We start from the raw sequence: 8,269 nt of genomic DNA, 5'->3' as shown, positions 1-8,269 counted from the left end.
CAAGTTCAGCAGCAGCACCACCTTCAACAATAACAGCAGAAAATTTTCCTAGGCGACAACCATCATCCTTCAGGTCGGTAATAATAACTTTCAAACGACGCTTCTACCTCAGGGTTTGACGCTAATTAAACAATCTGGACCGCAACTAGTGCAAATGATCCAAACCATTCAACGAAAACGTAGATGATCATTGGCCAACAGCAGAAACAACTACAAATCAGAATTATCACCCAAATTCAGCCTTAAAACCCGAACGTAAATTCTATTTGCTTTAAACACTTAAAATTCTGATGAAGAAGAAATGCTAATGTTATTACGCGCACACATACCTTCTATGTGTCAACTGTATAAACTATGTATGCACACACATAAGTTATAATGCAACATATTATGTGCGTATTGTTATAGAATCAAGTTTTATGTGCCTTATAGTTATGAAATGTGAATGTAACATTAATATGGAAAAGGAAGAGAGGCATCACATTTTGATCAAAGCGTAGGCTTCCATAAATTTCCGCCGGATTTGAAGTTGCAAAAAGTTTGGAGGGAATTCGTTGGCGTAGACGTCTCCAAGTTTTGCTAGCGGGGAAAATATATCTACCCGGAACACTTCTTGCACTCGAGCTGATCGAGGAAAACGGTACGACGAAACTACTAGACGGAGGTGAGTTGCATTTTTTTCTTATGGAGTGTTTAGACTATTTATTTTAGCTGTCCCAATGGTATTCGTCCCCCGATGGAGACGATGAAGATGCATTTTTTTAACGTGAGGATATTATGATCTCTAATGATTCAATTCAGCATGATATAAGTGGCAGGTCGAATAAGAAGAAGAACTACAATCATTGTTCTGTCGTATTTGTCTCAGAAAGCGGTCCGACTAAATGCCGTTAATTCAGATCCAAACTACATAATGCTAGGCTAACTGATACTATCTACACTAGCGCTGTTCTTGAAAAGTTAAACGGATGTGTAAGTTCCCGCAAAAATCTATACTAGCTGTATTGCTAAGTAGGATCAGGCATTTAATGTGAGCATAGAGCTGGTTAACAACAAGAAAATGAAAAATCTGCTCAGAGTTAGGTTTATCATTACCATTTCTATGATAAACATTATTTCCGTGGGCTTGGCGGTGGACTCCACACTACAATTTTTTATGCTTAGAGATTTGTAGCTTGGATACCTTGGAATCTGGTGGTCCATAGAATCTAATAACAACACGGCGCGTGCTTCAGGTGGTGAATAGAAGCAAAGGCATGCCCCGACGACTGGTAGATCGAATTATTTTTGCAGTCAATTCAACTAGATCCAGACCGATGCAGTATCCTATGGTTGTTGGTTCATTACATATAATCCAAATTAAATATCGCTCCATTTCAACATTGCATTAAAACTAAATGAATTAGCCAAAGTATTGGGAACATACAAATTCAAACCCATATCTAAAGTAAACATCATACAATTGCACAATGTATTAAATTTAAAACTATCTAAGTATTGGGACCTTATCAATTCAAATGTTGAAAATCTACCTAGTAATTCTGAAGAACCATCATCCACGCGAACCAAACCGTCAAATAAAGTTGCTATGTTCCCATATATAAGCAACTTTCTTTTCTTCTACTTCATTGGTCTGTTTTTGTTTTACTTCCATTAGTTTGCTAATACCTACTACCAAAAATATTAGTCAATTAATACGCTTCTACTTAATCTCTTTTCATATTTTTTTTTCTTTCAATTCGGCATTTTATTTTTCCCTTTATTACTATATCTCAAGTTAGATTCATAATCACACACTAACACAATCAATTGCATATTCTTTCATATACACAGCAACCAGAGCAAATACCGATCCACACATAACCCAACAGCAGCAACAGGGTACCATGGTCATCATCCAGCATCAGAACGCGATGGTAGTGAATCAACAGTTAGCACAACAGCAAGGTAGCTTGGAAAGGACTTTCTGTCGGTAAGTTTCTACCACCAACATCCCTTCACCAAGCTTTCCTTTGCATATCTAGATGTCCTTGTCGATTCACAGAAAAAAAACATAATGAAAGCGCACATGTTCAAACGAGGCAAACGTATGACTCGTTTGGAAAAAGCGCATGTCATCTGTTTCATGGCGTGTAATCGGGACAACCCTCGAACTAATCCGGAAAATGTTACCGTTAAGCTGATCGAGAGCCAGGTAATGTCGCAAACCAGTTCAATATTGATCAACCTGACCAATAAATCGTACTGATTTTCGCTCCTTCGCGTAGAAAATGGTTCTGCAGGCAGATGACACGTATACGTTGCGTCTGCCCCAGTCGTTCTTTATTTTGTTTTCGGAAGAATTTTGTTTAGTGTTCCGGTGCATGGTAAATGAAGCCTCTGAATCTGAAAATAAAATTTAATTTAATGCATTTAATCATTACTATTTTATTTATTTATTAATGTATTTAATTTGTATTTAGCTGCTTGGTTTTTGAATTTAATAACTTATTGATATATTATTTAATTTGTTTGTTTATAAATATCTATTTACAATTTCAAGTTAGGAATTACTATTCTATTAATTTATTAATTTGTTTATTTAAAAACGTACCCGAATAGAAATGCACAATAACAAAACTATAATTTTCACTATAACAGTACAACAATTTTTCTTTAGTTTACAGTAAACTCTAATGTTGTACTACAATACAAAAAGAATAAACAGCAAAATTCAATATGAAATCAACTTTTACAGTAAAAAGGTTGTGTATCTTAACATTTAAATAAATCGATTTTGTCTATGCATGTTTCTTAGTAACAGAAACAATTTACTGCATAATTGTATACTGTAATTTACTGTATCATTTTTATTGAATAGTAAAATTATTTGTTTTATGAGCTTTTATTGTAAATCTACTGGAATAACTCTAAATAACCATAAAAACTATTGTCCTACGATTGTTTTTATGGTAAATGCGGATGTTAAATTATATTGGGGTATGCAATATTGAATTATTTGCTTAATAATTTAATACTTCTTCAATTTATGATAATTTGATACTATTTTATTTAATAATTTATAGTTTAATAATTTTAAAAATATTAATTTGTTTAATTCTTTTTAGATCTCATGAAGCACACTATACAATCCTTAAGCAAATAAGAACCTTTTAGTTGTAAATAATTCCAGCGTTCAGTTTTCGTCACCATACGTACATCCTAACAAAAATGCAACACCTAATGGGTTTATACTTACTGCATTTTACTTTATTAATGGAAAAGGAAGAGAGGCATCACATTTTGATCAAAGCGTAGGCTTCCATAAATTTCCGCCGGATTTGAAGTTGCAAAAAGTTTGGAGGGAATTCGTTGGCGTAGACGTCTCCAAGTTTTGCTAGCGGGGAAAATATATCTACCCGGAACACTTCTTGCACTCGAGCTGATCGAGGAAAACGGTACGACGAAACTACTAGACGGAGGTGAGTTGCATTTTTTTCTTATGGAGTGTTTAGACTATTTATTTTAGCTGTCCCAATGGTATTCGTCCCCCGATGGAGACGATGAAGATGCATTTTTTTAACGTGAGGATATTATGATCTCTAATGATTCAATTCAGCATGATATAAGTGGCAGGTCGAATAAGAAGAAGAACTACAATCATTGTTCTGTCGTATTTGTCTCAGAAAGCGGTCCGACTAAATGCCGTTAATTCAGATCCAAACTACATAATGCTAGGCTAACTGATACTATCTACACTAGCGCTGTTCTTGAAAAGTTAAACGGATGTGTAAGTTCCCGCAAAAATCTATACTAGCTGTATTGCTAAGTAGGATCAGGCATTTAATGTGAGCATAGAGCTGGTTAACAACAAGAAAATGAAAAATCTGCTCAGAGTTAGGTTTATCATTACCATTTCTATGATAAACATTATTTCCGTGGGCTTGGCGGTGGACTCCACACTACAATTTTTTATGCTTAGAGATTTGTAGCTTGGATACCTTGGAATCTGGTGGTCCATAGAATCTAATAACAACACGGCGCGTGCTTCAGGTGGTGAATAGAAGCAAAGGCATGCCCCGACGACTGGTAGATCGAATTATTTTTGCAGTCAATTCAACTAGATCCAGACCGATGCAGTATCCTATGGTTGTTGGTTCATTACATATAATCCAAATTAAATATCGCTCCATTTCAACATTGCATTAAAACTAAATGAATTAGCCAAAGTATTGGGAACATACAAATTCAAACCCATATCTAAAGTAAACATCATACAATTGCACAATGTATTAAATTTAAAACTATCTAAGTATTGGGACCTTATCAATTCAAATGTTGAAAATCTACCTAGTAATTCTGAAGAACCATCATCCACGCGAACCAAACCGTCAAATAAAGTTGCTATGTTCCCATATATAAGCAACTTTCTTTTCTTCTACTTCATTGGTCTGTTTTTGTTTTACTTCCATTAGTTTGCTAATACCTACTACCAAAAATATTAGTCAATTAATACGCTTCTACTTAATCTCTTTTCATATTTTTTTTTCTTTCAATTCGGCATTTTATTTTTCCCTTTATTACTATATCTCAAGTTAGATTCATAATCACACACTAACACAATCAATTGCATATTCTTTCATATACACAGCAACCAGAGCAAATACCGATCCACACATAACCCAACAGCAGCAACAGGGTACCATGGTCATCATCCAGCATCAGAACGCGATGGTAGTGAATCAACAGTTAGCACAACAGCAAGGTAGCTTGGAAAGGACTTTCTGTCGGTAAGTTTCTACCACCAACATCCCTTCACCAAGCTTTCCTTTGCATATCTAGATGTCCTTGTCGATTCACAGAAAAAAAACATAATGAAAGCGCACATGTTCAAACGAGGCAAACGTATGACTCGTTTGGAAAAAGCGCATGTCATCTGTTTCATGGCGTGTAATCGGGACAACCCTCGAACTAATCCGGAAAATGTTACCGTTAAGCTGATCGAGAGCCAGGTAATGTCGCAAACCAGTTCAATATTGATCAACCTGACCAATAAATCGTACTGATTTTCGCTCCTTCGCGTAGAAAATGGTTCTGCAGGCAGATGACACGTATACGTTGCGTCTGCCCCAGTCGTTCTTTATTTTGTTTTCGGAAGAATTTTGTTTAGTGTTCCGGTGCATGGTAAATGAAGCCTCTGAATCTGAAAATAAAATTTAATTTAATGCATTTAATCATTACTATTTTATTTATTTATTAATGTATTTAATTTGTATTTAGCTGCTTGGTTTTTGAATTTAATAACTTATTGATATATTATTTAATTTGTTTGTTTATAAATATCTATTTACAATTTCAAGTTAGGAATTACTATTCTATTAATTTATTAATTTGTTTATTTAAAAACGTACCCGAATAGAAATGCACAATAACAAAACTATAATTTTCACTATAACAGTACAACAATTTTTCTTTAGTTTACAGTAAACTCTAATGTTGTACTACAATACAAAAAGAATAAACAGCAAAATTCAATATGAAATCAACTTTTACAGTAAAAAGGTTGTGTATCTTAACATTTAAATAAATCGATTTTGTCTATGCATGTTTCTTAGTAACAGAAACAATTTACTGCATAATTGTATACTGTAATTTACTGTATCATTTTTATTGAATAGTAAAATTATTTGTTTTATGAGCTTTTATTGTAAATCTACTGGAATAACTCTAAATAACCATAAAAACTATTGTCCTACGATTGTTTTTATGGTAAATGCGGATGTTAAATTATATTGGGGTATGCAATATTGAATTATTTGCTTAATAATTTAATACTTCTTCAATTTATGATAATTTGATACTATTTTATTTAATAATTTATAGTTTAATAATTTTAAAAATATTAATTTGTTTAATTCTTTTTAGATCTCATGAAGCACACTATACAATCCTTAAGCAAATAAGAACCTTTTAGTTGTAAATAATTCCAGCGTTCAGTTTTCGTCACCATACGTACATCCTAACAAAAATGCAACACCTAATGGGTTTATACTTACTGCATTTTACTTTATTTCTGCGATACTAAGACTTCCATAAATTATTGCCGTTGGGTCCATTCAACTGCAAATTCGATACTGAGTATAGTATACCTGTATAAAAGATTAGGTTTTGGAAGAGAACGAGTTTACTATAGCATACTACGATGACATTCAATTTACAACACTTTGTAATGTAGTTTTCAAATTTTGATGTAGGGTGTTGAGCTCATTTCAACCCTTTAAGGCTAGAACCCCTGAGCCATTGATACCAGAAATAAAAACGAAATATTCTCATCTAAAGAATTCATATACTGTTATATCTTCACTATCGTTTGTATTCGCATGTTATCTCTAAGGAAAAAATCTTGTTGAACGTTGAAGCAAACTCTCCACCAAGGATGCATTTCTGTACACGTGAAATTAGTGCGTTTTCAAAGTTTTGCGTTTCTAGCGGATATTACAGACGAAAAATAAACATGGCATTCATTGTAATCAGAAGTGCAGATAAATTCAATAATAACGACAAATAAATATGTACATAATAAACTGAAAACCGAATTCATGTTGGGTATCATATCATCATTTGGGTTCTTCTGGTCAACAGGGAGTGATGGAGATGGTGCAAGTACTGGAGAATTCTTTTCTATCACCACTTGATGACGCAGACGTCATACTGACAGTTTGCGTTGAAGGCACTTGTTTGAAGCTAACGGTGTTCTCCGATATTACGCGGCCGCTGATGTTCCCGCTTTTAGCGACGTTACCGGTAGTTGGTGCGATTTTGAACCAAGTCGTAATATATGCTGAAGTCAATATTGATCGATGTGTGCAGCTGTTGCTGATGAGTGCGATGTTGGCTTTGTAGAGTGCGATTGCAGCGGCTCTGTTGACGTTATCGGCAGTTTTATTTGAGATTGATGAGCTATTGGCTGCGACGATTGCAGCATCTCCAGTGATACTATTTGTGAGGTTCGGTTTTTGTAGGTGATCTAAAATTCCAAACTGGTTTAGTATGTATGAAGCTTAATGCCCAGTTTACATTAGTGTTTGTTGCCATCTGTTGATGTCAGCACGCTGGCAGCCGGAATGCTACCAGCATAATGGGTACGTTTGCCAGCAGCTGGTACCAGGCTGCCCGCATGCTGGCATCAGCAGATGGCAACAAGCAGTAATGTAAACTGGGCATTGGCCATTAATGCCAACGCTACATAAAGCACAATCCACAGTTTTCCAATTCGGTTCAATGCAAATCAGCACAGTGCACGGACACCTATACCACATATTTTATACGCGCGTTTTTGCACTTTTCCGGTAGTCTCTTCACTGAATCGAATAGGAAGGATGTGAATATTGCTTAAATCTTTTGGTATAGTCTAGCATGCCACATCGTTGGTAAATAAGAAAACATACCATATATTTGTTTCTGTTGAACACCGTACTGTTGCTTGATTTTGATGCCAGCTGCTGCACAGTTAAACCCATTCCAGAACCGGTTCGGAATTCTGAGTGGAGTCAGTATGAATTCGGAATCGGTTGTTGCATTTGAAGAATCCAAACTGACCCCATTCAGAATTCCGAATGGCTTGACCGGGTGATTTTTATTTCTATTGGCATTACACACAACTGCTACATTAATTTTGTAATTGTCGTTGTGATTGATGCTACCGGTGCGCCGCGGTACTGTGCGGACTAGATAAAAATGTTAAAAATTGACTCACAGCTCTATCTGACATCAGTACTACTGCCAGAATCACCCAGCGAGATTTCCTTGTAGAGATTCAAGCTGTTTGTGGGATTCAATGTTCGTTTCAAGTTGTTGATTTGCGATTGTGACGCCAGTACTAGCGTAAATTACTAGCACTAGCTGAAAAGAAAAACTATGTCGATGATTGCCGAAGAAACACCTGCCTATTTAGCATCAATGTCCTTGGTATTTTTGGTCAGATCGCGCACTATATCAAACTTTTATGAATTATTGATGAACTGTTTCGTGTGGCGAGACATTTACGATTCCGAATTCCGTTAAAAGAGGCCAATATTATAAACGCCTTCCATTTTCTACTGACAATCGTCACATTACACAGTGCTTATAGAGCATGCACAAGTATTTATTTAATTGTACGATTATCGTTCAGAATAAATTCAAATTGCAAAACAAAATATAAACAACAGCTGATGTGTGCCAGAAGCGACATCTGACAGTAAACATGCAAATACTAATCTGTCAAAATTTCGCGATCGAATGTCAACAT

At 35.2% G+C, this 8,269-nt stretch overlaps 2 long non-coding RNA genes across 2 annotated transcripts in view; both read left to right on the top strand.

Annotated features, from left to right (window-relative positions):
• LOC131689273 (uncharacterized) overlaps positions 1 to 2,385 on the top strand; it is a 3,055-nt gene extending 670 nt beyond the window's left edge. Inside the window, exons 1-3 of the long non-coding RNA XR_009305366.1 lie at positions 1 to 664; positions 1,834 to 1,972; positions 2,045 to 2,385. The exon at positions 1 to 664 is cut by the window's left edge and continues 670 nt beyond it. This is a non-coding gene — a long non-coding RNA (uncharacterized LOC131689273). The remainder of the gene's footprint in view (positions 665 to 1,833; positions 1,973 to 2,044) is intronic.
• An 868-nt stretch (positions 2,386 to 3,253) lies between these two features.
• Positions 3,254 to 5,182, top strand: LOC131689274 (uncharacterized). Its single transcript, XR_009305367.1, has 3 exons — positions 3,254 to 3,461; positions 4,631 to 4,769; positions 4,842 to 5,182. It is a non-coding gene; the product is annotated as an uncharacterized LOC131689274 (long non-coding RNA).
• The last annotated feature ends 3,087 nt before the right edge of the window (positions 5,183 to 8,269 follow it).

Source organism: Topomyia yanbarensis, chromosome 3 (genome assembly GCF_030247195.1).
Source record: "Topomyia yanbarensis strain Yona2022 chromosome 3, ASM3024719v1, whole genome shotgun sequence".
Taxonomy (NCBI): Eukaryota; Metazoa; Arthropoda; class Insecta; order Diptera; family Culicidae; genus Topomyia; species Topomyia yanbarensis.
This window is presented reverse-complemented; position numbering and strand designations above follow the sequence as displayed.